The sequence below is a fragment of the Moschus berezovskii genome, chromosome 10 (assembly GCF_049115385.1).
Source record: "Moschus berezovskii isolate FMDL1 chromosome 10, NW_MosBer_1.0, whole genome shotgun sequence".
NCBI classification, from domain to species: domain Eukaryota; kingdom Metazoa; phylum Chordata; class Mammalia; order Artiodactyla; family Moschidae; genus Moschus; species Moschus berezovskii.
Window position 1 is genome coordinate 111,094,769 of NC_142469.1, and position 12,847 is coordinate 111,107,615.

Sequence of the window (12,847 nt, forward strand, 5' to 3'; positions counted from 1 at the left end):
AAATACATGTAATTTATGATAAAAAGTGTTTGAATCATTGGGCAACATGATTTTCCTGTAATGATGTCATGTGGGCAAACATCATGGAAAACTAAAAAGTTAGGTCTATACCTCATCAGAGTAAATTCCAGAAAGATCAACAGTCTAAATGCAAAAGAGAAACAGACATGTACAGAAAGAAACCACAGGAGGATTTTTTTCTGTTGGAAGTATGGAAGGCCTTCCCTTCATGGATCACAGCCTTGTGGCAAAGGGGCTTATGTAACTCAATGAAGCTCTGAGTCATGCTTTGCAGGGCCACTCAAGACAGATAGGTCACAGTGAAGAGTTCTGACAAAACGTGATCCACTGGAGGAGGAAACGGCAGCGCACTCCAGGGTTCTTGCCTTGAGAACCCTATGAACAATATGAAAAGGCAAAAAGACATGACACTGGAAGATGAGCCCCCCGGGTTGGAAAGAGTCCAGTATGCTACCAGGGAAGAGCAGAGGGCACTTATTAACAGCTCCAGAAAGAATGAAGTGGCCGGACCAAAACAGAAAGAATGCCTAGTTGTGGATGTGCCTGGTGGTGAAAGGAAAGTCTGATGCTGTAAAGAACAGTATTGCATAGGAACCTGGAATGTTAGGTCCATGAATCAAGGTAAATCAGATGTGATGAAGCAGACGGTGGCAGAGAAGGAAATGGCAACCCACTCCAGTATTCTTGCCTAGAGAATCCCGTGGACAGAGGAACCTGGTGGGCTGCTGTCCATAGGATCGCACAGAGTTGGACATGACTGAAGCAACTTAGCATGCATGCATGCATTGGAGAAGGAAATGGCAACCCACTCCATTATTCTTGCCTGAAGAATCCCAGGGACAGAGGAGCCTGGGGGGCTGCGATCTATGGGGTTGCCCAGAGTTGGACATGACTGAAGTGACTTAGCAGCAGGAGCAGCAGAAGATGGCCAGACTGAACATGGACATTTTAGGAATCAGTGAACTAAATGGATGGGAATGGGCAGATTTAACTCAGATACCATTATATCTACTACTGTGGATAAGAATTCCTTAGAAGAAATGGAGTAGGCCTCATAGTCAACAAGAGAGTCTGAAATGCGGTACTCGCGTACAATCTCAAAAATGAAGAATGGTCCTCTCAGATCATTTCCAGGGCAAACCACTCAACATTACAGTAACCCAAGTCTAAGCCCCAGCTGCTGATGGTGAAGAATCTGAAGTTGAACGGTTCTATGAAGACCTGTAACACCTAGAATTGACACACACACACAAAGATGCCCCTTTCATCATAAGCGATTGAAATGCAAAAATAGGAAGTTAGGAGATACCAAAAAAAAAAAACAGGCAAGTTTGGCCTTGGAGTGCAAAATAAAACAAGGCAAAGGCTAACAGTTTTGTCAAGACAACATGCTAGTCATAGCAAACACTCTTTTCCAAGCCCAAGAGACAACTCTACACACGGATGTCACTAGATGGTCAATACTCAAATCAGATTGATTATATTATTACAGCTGAAGGTGGAGAAGCTCTATACAGTCAGCAAAAACAAGACTGGGACCTGACTATGGTTCAGATCATGAGCTCCTTATTGCAAAATTCAGGCTTAAATTGAAGACCATGGGGAAAACCACTAGACCATTCAGGTATGACCTAAATCAAATCCCTAATGATTATACCAGGGCTTCCCTGGCTCACATAGTAAAGCATCTGCCTGCAATGTGGGAGATCTGGGTTCGATCCCTGGATCAGGAAGATCCCCTGGAGAAGGAAATGGCAATCCACTCCAGTACTCTTGGCTGGAAAATTCCATGGATGGAGGAGCCTGGTAGGCTACAGCCCATGGGGTCTCAAAGAGTCGGACACGACTGATTGACTTCCCTTTCCTTTCTAATGACTGTACAGTGGAGGTGATTAATCACTTTAAGGGGTTAGATCTGGAAGACAGAGTGCCTGAAGAACTATGGGTGGAGGCTGGTAACACTGTACAGGAGGCGGTGACCAAAACCACCCCAAAGAAAAGAAATGCCGGAAGGGAAAGTGGCTGCCTGAGGAGGCTTTACACATAGCTGAGAAAAGAAGAGAAGTGAAAGGCAAGGGGGAAAGGGAGAGACACGCTCAACTGAACGCAGAGTTCCAGAGAACAGCAAGGAGAGATGAGAAAGACTTCTTAAGGGCACAGTGAAAAGAAATAGAGGAAAACAACAGAATGGGACAGACTTGAGATCTCTTCAAGACAATTGGAGATATCAAGGGAGCATTTCATGCAAAGATGGGCACGATAAAGGACAGAAATGGTATGGACCTAACAGAAGCAGAAGATATTAAGAAGACGTGACAAGAATACACAGAAGAACTATACAAAAAAGGTCTTAATGACCTGGATGACCACGATGGTGTGATCACTCACCTAGAGTCAGACATCCTGGAGTGTGAAGTCAAGTGGGCCTTAGGAAACATCACTGTGAACAAAGCTAGTGGAGGTGATAGAATTCCAGCTGAGCTATTTCAAATCCTAAAAGATGATGCTGTTAAAGTGTTGCACTCAGTATGTCATCACATTTAGAAAACTCAGCGGTGGCCATAGGACTGGAAAAAGTCAGTTTTCATTCCAATCCCAAAGAAGGGCAATGCCAAGGAATGTTCCAGCTACTATACATTTGCACTCATTCCACCTGCTACCAAGGTTATGCTCAAAACCCTTCAAGCTAGGTTTCAGCAGTACACGAACTAAGAACTTCCAGATGTACAAGCTGGAAGAGGCAGAGGAACCAGAGATCGAATTGCCAACATCAGTTGGATCATAGAAAAAGCAAGGGAATTTCAGGAAAATGTTTATTTCTTCACTGACTAAAGCCTTTGACAGTGTGAGCACAACAAACTGGAAAATTCTTAGAGAGATGGGAATAGCAGACCACCTTACCTGCCTTCTGAGAAACCTGTATGCAGGTCAAGAAGCAACAGTTAGAACTGGCCATGGATCAATGGACTGGTTCAAATTTGGGAAAGGAGTAAGTCAAGGCTGTACTTGTCACTCTGTCACCCTGCTTCTTTAACTTCTATGCAGAGTACATCATATGAAATGCCAGGCTGGATGAGTCACAAACGGGAATTAAGACTGCCAGGAGAAATATCAGCAACCTCATATACGCAGATGATACCACCCTAATGTCAGAGAGTGAAGAGGAACTCAAGACCCTCTTGATGAGGGTGAAAGAGGAGAGTGAAAAAACTGACTTGAAACTCAATATTCAAAAAACTAAGATCATGGCATCAGGTCCCCTCACTTCATGGCAGATAGAAGGGGGAAAGTAGAAGCAGTAATATATTTTCTTTTCTTGGTCTCCAAAATGACCGCGGATGATGACTGCAGCCATGAAATGAAAACGATATTGGCTCCTTGGAAGAAAAGCTTTGACAAACCTAGACCACATGTTAAAAGCAGAGATGTCACTTTGCTGACAAAGATCTGTATAATGAAAGCTATGGTTTTTCCAGTAATCATGTATGGATGTGAGATTTGGACCATGAAGAAGGCTGAGCACCAAAGAATTGATGCTTTTGAACTGTGGTGTTGGAGAGGACTCTTGAGAGTCCCTTGGACTGCAAGATCAAACCAGTCAGTCCTAAAGGAAATCAATCCTGAATATTCATTGGAAGGGCTGATTCTGAATCTGAAGCTCTAATACTTTGGCCACGTGATGCGAAGAGCTGACTCATTGGAAAAGACCCTGATGCTGGGAAAGATTGAGGGCAGGAAGAGAAGGGGACGACAAGAGGATGAGATGGTTGGATGGCATCACCGACTCAATAGACGTGAGTTTGAGCAGCTCCAGAGATAGTGGAGGACAGAGCAGCCTGGTGTGCTGCAGCCCATGCGGTCGCAAAGAACTGGACACCACTTAGCACATTAACAGCAGTGGAAGGCCTAAATATAGCACAAAACCCAGAAGCCATAATGTTAGGAAAAAAAAGTTTACCCAAGAATGAAAGAGACGCTGCATTAATCAAAATCCTCACCATAAGCCAATCAGAAGACATGGTAAGTGGTAAAAAATATTTAAAGTCATATCAGTAACAAAGAATAGTTTCTCTGTTGTATAAATCAATAAAAAAGAGACTAGTAGGTCAATAAGGAAAAGGAGGCAAGGAGCTCACCTGAGCAAGAGATGTGTGTTGCCCTTAAACACATGAGAAGACGCCCAGCTTTTCTCATAAAACTTCCCGAGTGACCGTGTTCCTCTCAGTCATGCTAAGGGCAGGGGGCCGCTTGTGCCTTTGGTGCCAATGCAAAATCCATCCCTTCTGAAGGGAAGAAAATTTGGTCATGTCCTTCAGAATTCTGTTTCTGTGGGTGTAGTCCACAGGTACAGTCACACAGTGTGGTTGCTTGTACTCACCGATACAGGTGCGGTCACCTGCCCACCAAACAGTCCTGCCGAGCAGAGCACGGAGCCCAGCGTCGTGGCCACCAGAGTCCGCACCTGAGACTCAGATCCGTGGACACAGGTGTGAGGGGCTGGCTTGGGGCGGCTGTGACCCCAGAATGCTCAGTGGTTCTGTGAGCCCCCATCACGAGCCCAGAGCCTCTGGTAACAGGCCATCCGGGAGGGCCTTTCCCTCCAGAGACCCTGAGCCTCACACCGGCCCCCTCACTGTCCTGGGGACCTGACCTGGGCCCAGGGCAGTCTGGGCTCAGGGGGCCCCACCCACAGGGGCTGAGCTAGCTGGGTGGTCACTGAGAATGACCACGAGGCGTGTCCACGTCTCCTCCTTGTTTGTGTCACAGGCAGCCTGGTGGCTGTCCATGTGTGTGCTCCCACAGCCCTGGCACAGAGCAGCGCCCGCAGCAGCCCCTGAGAAATGCTGCATTATTTTCTAAGAAAAACCACACATAATATGACATGCAAAATGTCACCACTGGTAACAGAATCTCCTCTCTCTCTGCCCCTAAACTGTCCCCTGGCTGCCTGCAACTGGCAGCTGTGGGAGTCGACCTGGGAGCCTGACATAGGAGGTGGGGTATCCTGCCCATAACAGAGGTGGCTCCCAACCCAGTCGGCCAGGGCTTCTTAAGGGCTGAAGAGGAACGGTGTGGGAGAGAGAGACCAGCCCCCAGAAATGTCACTTAGGTTCACAGTGGCTTCCCTGGCCCTGTGGGGACAGTATCGCAGCACCTGTGCCCACAGGTCGCTCAGTGTGCCCTGAAGAGGGGCAGACGCTGGTGTCATAGCCGGACTGGGAGGAGGGCTCAGGGAGAAGGGGCTGGGGCAGTTACTTCCCATGTGCCCCACATTCTTACAGAAGTGGAGTCAGGAATCAGCCTGGGAGCTACTATCAAAGCAGCAAGAGATAGCAAATGTTGGAGAGGGTGTGGAGAGAAGGGAGCCCTCCTACACTGTTGGTGGGAATGTAAATTGGTACAGCTACTGTGGAAACAGGATGAAAGTTCCTCAAAAAACTAAGAAGAGAGCTACCATATATTCTAGAAATTCTGGTCCTGGGTATTTATCTGAAGAAAACAGAAACAGCAATGCAAAAATTCATATCTTCCCCTGTGCTCATCACAGCTCTGTTTTTGTAGAGCTCTATTTCTGTCTTTATAGCCGAGACATGGAAGCAACCTAAGTGTCCATCAGTGGATGAGTGGATAAAGATGGTGTGGCACATACATGAAATGGAATCATACCCTCAGCCGTAAAAAAGCAAGAAATGTGCCTTTTGTGACATGGATGGACCTTATGCTAAGTGAAATAAGTCGGACGGGGAAAGACATATTGTGTGATTTTACTCATGTGGAATCTGAAAAGTAAAAGCAAGCTCACAGGTACTCATCTGTATCATGCCGGCTGCAAACGGCACTTGAGGTGGTGAGCACGCTGTAGTGTGTACAGATGTCAAATTATATTGCTCTACAGGCAAAACTTGTATTAAAAGCAAAACCAAGATCAGCCAGGGGCTGCCTTTGCAGGCAGCGTGCTCACAGAGGGAGGTGAGGGCAGACAGCGGTGTCCATGCCCCAGAGGACAAGGCTTCAGGGCAGGAGGGAAGGGGCCCTCGCCACTGTGCCTGCTGTCTTTTTAAACCTACAAGAGGCAAGCAGATGTTCTCGGATGGCTTTGCTTATAGGCCCGAAGTTGTCACCAGGGCCCAAAGCCTGGGCGTGCAGGTCACCAGCACAGGTCTGCACAGAGGGGCCAGCAGGAGCCTAAAGCTGCCACCCCACCTGGCACGGCAAGGCTGGCCACCAAGCGGGGCTGCCCCTCCACAGCCTGTCCCCGATGCTCCTGCGTGTGGTCTCTCCTGAAGCAGAGGACTGGATCCAATGAGCTTTTTAGATTGCTTCCCTCACAAGCCGCTAAAGTCTGTGCACGGGAGCCAGAGAAGGGTTGAAACAGGAGGCAGCTCCGGGTATGAAGGTGTCAAATGGAAGCTTCAGCCTTCGCCCGCCTCCCCCTGAGAGAGCCAACACCAGGGCCTGGCTGCTCTCGGCTTCTGGGGTTGCTCCCTGCCGCACCTCTGGGAACTAAGCCATCAACAGCAGGCTGAGAAGTGAGGCGGCCCCATCTCAGTGCACAAATGACCCTGAAGAGGGTCTGAGATCAGAGGAGCCACCCCCAGATGGCAATGCACAGCTGTCTGGGGCTGGCCCCATGACAGGGGGCACCACCGAAAAGGTGCACAAGTTTGAGCTTTCAAAAGTGGCTTCCAGGAGCCACTCCCAGGACAAGATGAAAGGGGCCTTCCTGCACAGAAGGTTTTTGTGGGGTCTGCCCTGCAGCGGGCCCGCCTCACAGGCACTCGGCTTGAGGCTTCTAGTCCTTTTCACACACTGCACCGCCCCGGGCCGCCCTCCCCAGCCAGGCAAGAGGGCTGACTGGTGAGACTGCCACAGGGAGCCAGGACTGGAAGGATAAGAGAGAGGAGGACACACGGGAGGGAGAGCTGTGGGCGCCTCGGCCGCACGGACGCCTGAAGACCTAATCCAGTAGCTGGAGCGCCTGGACTTGTTCATGCAGCCAGACTCCCTGAATGTTTCCCATTCAGTTGGGAAACCAAGAACTGGCCATGGAGTGTGTCGCTGCAGCCCTGGAGACATGAGCACGGTCACCCAAAACCGCCTGTTAGTCGGTGCCGAGTGTGGGGCTGGGGGTGCCTATTCCTGCAGGGCGACTGCCCTCAGGATCGCTTGCACGTGCTCGGTGCTCAATAAATGTTCATTGAATACATGATTTGATGCTTGACCTTCCTGGGATTAGCCTCTGTCATGGAACGGTAATTCACCAGAAACTCTCCGAATGATGTATGTTAGTTGTTTCTGCTCATTGCCATCACTGCTTTGCAGTGTTACCTGAGTAGCTGGGTGCTTCGCCCCCAGAGCTGTTTGAGCAGTTTTCCCAGAGCCAGCAAACAGCAGGCAACTGTAGTTCACCTGAGCCCTGTGGCCCAAATCCTGCAAAAATACTATTTCAGAACTTGATTTTTGTCTATGAGAAGTGTCTCAACATTGTCTGCTACACACCATGAACTAGTGAGATAGTTGTCAACAGAAATCCCTCCCTAGAACAAACAATTTTCTATTCAAAATTTACCAACCTGAAAAATACCTCCACAAGATTACTTGTTTCTGACATTTTTTTCTAAAGCCTGACTCACAGCTACACCGTTTACCCTTGATCTTTGCTTGTCAAAGGCGGTCTTAGTGATTTGAAGGCCAAGTGGACAGAATTCCAAAGAAGCCCTCCTTTAGCAGTGGACAGAGCGACTATGCATCTGAGCCATTCCCTGGGGCCCCCCCGCCTGCAACCCACGCCGGGTCCCGCTCCGGACAGGCCTCAGGCCGCACGCTCTCGCCTCTGCCCCGGGGAGGCAGCTTTGCTCTGGCCGGCGCTCACTAGCTGCTCCTCTGACTCAGGAGCAGAACTGACGCGCATGGGCTGGCAGCCCGGCACCCTGGCCCTTGACCGCTTCTCAGCAGAGGTACCAGCTGACGGTGGGCACCAGACACTGCTGCCCCTCTGCCCTAAGTGAGACCACTCCTCAGCAAGCAGCTGTCAGGCTGGCTGGCCAGAGTCCCACAGGTGGTCTGTGCAGGTTCAAAGCTCCCTATCCGGTTACTGATTCCCAGCGCTATCTGAGTCCCTCTTCCTTCTTCTGTGAGGACTTGGTTATGAGTAGAAACTTGAATCTGAAGGTGCATCCTCTATCCTTCCCTCCCGGCCAGGAGGACTGCAGACTGCGTGAGTGGACCAGAGCCCGTGGGGCCAAGGCCCCTCCTGCCAGTAGGGGTTGGTCCAAGCTGCCCGATGGGACACCAGGGCTCCTTGGTGATTCATGCCAGGATGTGGGCAGGGGTTCCCTTCAGAGCCCACCAGGCAGGAGAAAAAGGACTAAGATGAGGGGTCGGTTGACCCCAGAGGCCCTCGTTCCCGATGTTCTCCCACCTTCTTGGGCTCGTGCTCCCACTCGCACTCCGGCCCTTCCTGGGCAAGGGGAAGGCAGAGGAGTGCACGGGGCCCGGTGTGAGCCGGTGCCGGCTGTGTGCCCTTGGACAGACTCCTTAGCCTCTCTGCCCCTTGGCGTCCTCCTCTTCCAACGCAGGGACACGGCTCCTCCCTCTCAGGGAGCCCCTGCCACTGCTGCACCCCAGCTGTCACCCTGGGGTTCAGCTCGCACCTGCACCCCCAGCCTCCTTGCCTCTCTTCGCTGTCTGCACTGTATTTCTGTGAGAATTCATGGGCTCCCCATGAATTTTAAGTTAAGTTCCTTAAAGAGACCTTGACAAATTATGAATCCCCTCAGTTTCCTCATTTTAAAAAGCTGAATGGTACATTCAGCAACCTTTGCTGCAAACATTACCATGGAATCAAGTGGAAAGGCACGTGAAAGTCCTTGCGCGGATTAAACAGGACACAGACTTGAGTAACGGCAAAGACACGCTCACCATGGCGACTCGTTCAGTGCGGCCCTTCGTATATTAAATAATTTGCCACAAACGCTCAGAATTCAGAGAAATCTTTTTCTTGGTTTTTCAAAGCATGGTGGGGGAATGACCTTTACTAGACAACCTGGGAGAAAGAATAGCAGATAACTGACTCTGGTGTTTTTCCTTTTTCCTTTTCATTGTTTTTATTCATTTGTCTTGTTTTGTTTTTCTTTTCTTCTCTCAAGTGACCATGCCTGAAAGTGCACTGTGATCTTCAGTAGTGGGAGCTTCGGGCCAGTTTCAGGGATGTCAACCCCTCTCTCATCTCCCCAGCCAATCAGGCCCGCCCGGGGTGCAGCTGTCCTGCTGGTCAGTGACCAGTTGCTGGGGCAGCAAAAAAGGAAGAGGACCGTTGGTCCTGGCCTCTCATCCTACTCAGAAACATTCAGAGGAGGCTGCGTGGTGATCTGGCAAGGTGAAGCATTTCAGGTGACCCCAGGGAAGTCAGGAATCTCAGACTCACCCCCACCCCCCCTGCTGGCAGGTGAGGTCTCACTGGTCAGCCCCAAACTTCCGCTGAAGTCCGAAGCACAGTCAGTGGTGCATCGAAAGAAAGGTTGAATGAGAGCCCGCCTTGGCCACCTGGTGGGGTGTGTCCCAGGTATGTGATTGGAAGAGATGACCCCGGCACTCAGGAAACCATGGGGAGGAGAGGAGGAAGGCAGTCTTGATAGACTCAGCAAAGCGTGGGTCGTCTGCACCCCCTTGATGTGGCGCTGTAGTCAGTTCCTCCCCAGTGAAAGGTCCTCCCACGTCCCACTGGAAAAGTCAGTCCTACACAAGTCACGTCCGTTTGGCCTTTGAGTTTACCGTGTCCTTTGCACTCACAGGAGCCCTGTGGCAGAGCCCTGTATCTGTGAGCCTAAGCACAGTTCTCAACAAGATGCGGTTTGTCTTCTCACAGAGGGTGGTGCTGGTGTGGCTGGAGCTACATACAGCCCATGATGGCCCAGGACCCAGGGCGGGTGTCTCATCCTAGTTGAACCAGATGCAGAAGAGGGCTCCTTGTCAGGGGCCTTTTGCTCATCAGGGGCCTTTTGGAGACCCTAACAGCATCTCCCAGTCCCTGGGAAAGTCCCAGACTCCTGTTCAGGCGGCCCGGTATCGTGGTGAACTGGCAGACACTGCTTCCCAAGTGAGTAGACAGGTCTGAGAAGCTGGTCCTTTGACCAAAATGACAGCTAACAAATGGTGGGTTACGATTCCAAGCCATAATCCAAACCCAAGTCTATGCTCAAGTGTGCACACACATGCACACACCACGCATGTGCTCATGGCTGAGGGCAGCCCAGAAGGCTGCCCAGGCACGAAGACCTTCATGTAGGCACAGTGGCCACAGAGCGAGTGTCCAGGCTCAGACTTGGGGTTTCTGCTCCTATCGTACAGACTCTGCTGCTGTCACTTAGCAGAGGAGCCCCGAGTCCCCAGAGTCACTCTTCTTTGTTTAAAAAACAAGGAGGGTGGGGCCTGGAGAGCCCTGGAGGCAGGCCTTGTCCAGAAACCCAGAACTACCAGCGCCCTCTCCTGAGGTCTGTGTGCCCACCGTCACGTGATGCTTCTGAATTCTAACCCTGAAGCCAGGCGTGGCTGGGCGACTGCTGAAAGCAGAAGCGCCAGCTGTCTCACCGGGCCCATCCTGACGGGTGAGGTAGGGGCTGTTTTGGAGGCGAACCCTAGAGCCTGCTCTCTGCTTGTGTCAACTATTCTGGAAGTACCATCCCCTGAGTTAAGTCTTCTTAAACCGGCTCAAATAGATCTAGGTATCTGTAGCTGAACTCCGGGACAAAAATTCCCAGACTCCCTCAATTGGGAAAAAGAAATGCAAAAAGGTAAAGTAGTCGTCTGAGGAGGCCTTACAAATAGCTGAGAAAAGGAAAGAAGCTAAAGGCAAAGGAGGAAGGAAAGACACACCCACTTAAGTGCAGAGTCCAAAGAGCAGCAAGGAGGGACAAGAATGCCTTCCTCAGTGATCAGTGCAAAGAAACAGAGGAAAACAAGAGACTCAGAAAGACCAGAGACCTCTTCAAGAAAATTAGAGCTGCCAAGGGAACGTTTCATGCAAAGATGGGCACAATAAAGGACAGAAACGATATGGATCTAACAAAGTAGAAGGTATTAAGAAGAGGTGGCAAGAATACACAGAAGAACTGCACAGAAAGATCTATATGACCCAGATAACCACGATGGTGTGATCACTCCTCTACAGCCAGACATCCTGGAATGCGAGGGCCTTAGGAAGCATCACTACAAACAAAGCTAGTGGAGGTGGTGGAATTCCAGTTGAGCTATTTCAGATCCTAAAAGATGCTGCTGCTAAAGTGCTGCAATCAATATGCCAGCAAACTGGGAAAACTCAGCAGTGGCCACAGGACTGGAAAAGGTCAGTTTTCATTCCAATCCCAAAGAAAAGCAATGCCAAAGAATGCTCAAACTACCACCCAATTGCACTCATCTCACATGCTAGCAAAGTAATGCTTAAATTTCTCCAAACCAGGCTTCAACAGTATGTAAATCATGAATGTCCAGATGTTCAAGCTGGGTTTAGGAAAGGCAGAAGAACCAGAGATCAAATTGCCAATATCCATTGGATCATAGAAACAGCAAGAGAGTTCCAGAAAAACATCTACTTCTGTTTTATTGACTACACCAAAAGCCTTTGACTGTGTGGATCACAACAAACTGTGGAAAATTCTTCAAGAGATGGGAATACCAGACCACCTGACCCGACTCTGAGAAATCTGTGTGCAGGTCAAGAAGCAACAGTTCGAACTGGACATGGAACAACAGACTGGTTCCAAATAGAGAAAGGAGTACATCAAGGCTTATTGTCACTCTGCTTATTTAACTTATATGCAGAGTACACCATGCAAAATGCCGATCTGGATGAAGCAGAAGCTGGAATCAAGATTGCTGGGAGGGGAGACGCCCGGCTCTGGCGGCGCAGACGCGGGAGACGCCCTGCTCCAGCGGCGCAGACGCGGGAGACGCCCGGCTCCGGCGCAACCGACCACGTGCAGAATCGTGGCTGAGATGAGCTACCCCGCGCCCAGGGTTCGGGCGGTGGCCGAGAGAAGCTGTACCACGTTCAGGAGGCGGTGGCTGCTTGGGCACCGGAGGGCCGAGAGGAGCTGATCTACATTCAAAGCAGAAGGCGCGGCCTTGAGGAGATACCCCTCGTCCAAGGTAAGGTACAGCGGCTGCGCCTTGCTGGAGCAGCTGGGAAGAGATACTCCACGACCAAGTGGAATATAAGAATCCAGTGTTCTGGGGAGGAAGGAACAAGATGGCGGAGGGATAAGATGGCAAGACCACTTTCTCCCCCACAAATTCATCAAAAGAACATTTGAACGCGGAGTAAAGTCAACAAAACAACTTCTGAATACTGGCAGAGGACATCAGGCTCCCAGAAAAGCAGCCCATTGTCTTCTAAAGGAGAGAGAAGAAATCCAGCTCCACCCACCAGAACACCGACACATGCTTCCCTAACCAGGGAACCCGGACAAGTCACCCGTCCAACCCCACACACAGCGAAGAAACTACGTAATAAAGAGAACTCCACAAACTGCAAGAAGAGGGAAAGGCCACCCCAAGCAAAGCAATATAAGCAAGATGAAGAGGCAGAGAAATACCCAGCAAGTAAAGGAACAAGATAATTGCCCACCAACACAAACAAAAGAAGAAGATATAGGGAATTTACCTGATAAAGAATTTCAAATTTTGATGGTGAAAATGATTCAAAATCTTGAAAGCAAAATGGAGTTACAGATAAATAACCTGGAGAAAAGGATTGAGAAGATGGAAGAAAGATTTAATAAGGACTTAGAAGAAATAAAAAAGAGTCAATATACAATGAATAATGCAA

At 49.8% G+C, this 12,847-nt stretch overlaps 1 protein-coding gene across 2 annotated transcripts in view; it reads left to right on the forward strand.

The window, feature by feature from the left end:
- The window catches only part of FAM120B (family with sequence similarity 120 member B), a 97,888-nt gene extending 85,318 nt beyond the window's left edge, over nt 1-12,570 (forward strand). For both annotated transcript variants that reach the window (XM_055433095.2, XM_055433098.2), the window contains one exon: nt 9,171-12,570. The gene's annotated coding sequence lies outside the window, so the exon portion shown is untranslated. The remainder of the gene's footprint in view (nt 1-9,170) is intronic.
- The last annotated feature ends 277 nt before the right edge of the window (nt 12,571-12,847 follow it).